This window comes from Papilio polytes, unplaced genomic scaffold, assembly GCF_000836215.1.
Source record: "Papilio polytes unplaced genomic scaffold, Ppol_1.0 DF822178.1, whole genome shotgun sequence".
In the NCBI taxonomy this organism is placed as follows: domain Eukaryota; kingdom Metazoa; phylum Arthropoda; class Insecta; order Lepidoptera; family Papilionidae; genus Papilio; species Papilio polytes.
In genome coordinates, this window is record NW_013527026.1 from 5,727,969 (window position 1) to 5,728,390 (window position 422).

At 41.7% G+C, this 422-nt stretch overlaps 1 protein-coding gene across 1 annotated transcript in view; it reads left to right on the plus strand.

Annotated features, from left to right (window-relative positions):
• Positions 1-422, plus strand: part of LOC106106455 (macrophage erythroblast attacher) — a 10,328-nt gene that overhangs the window by 5,393 nt on the left and 4,513 nt on the right. The window lies entirely within an intron of this gene.

Below are 422 nucleotides of genomic sequence, written 5' to 3' on the forward strand. Positions count from 1 at the left end.
AACCATGCTCTAAACTACACTGCTCACAACCATGCTCTCAACTACACTGCTCACAACCATGCTCTCAACTACACTGCTCTCAACCATACTTACAACCATACTCTCAACTGCTCACAACCATGCTCACAACCATGCTCTCAACTACACTACTCACAACCATGCTCTCAACCATGCTTACAACCATACTCTCAACTGCTCACAACCATGTTCTCAACTACACTGCTCACAACCACACGCTGCTAACAACCACACTGCTCACAACTACATCGTACTGCTTACTTCTACACTGTTCACAACCAGTGATTTAACTGTTCACTGTTCAACTGTTCACAACCACTATTGTAATTTAAAATTGACTCCCAACAGTAAATGAATCGTAGTCTTTTTTTCCGTGCTAAATTCACATAATAATAGCAACCGAT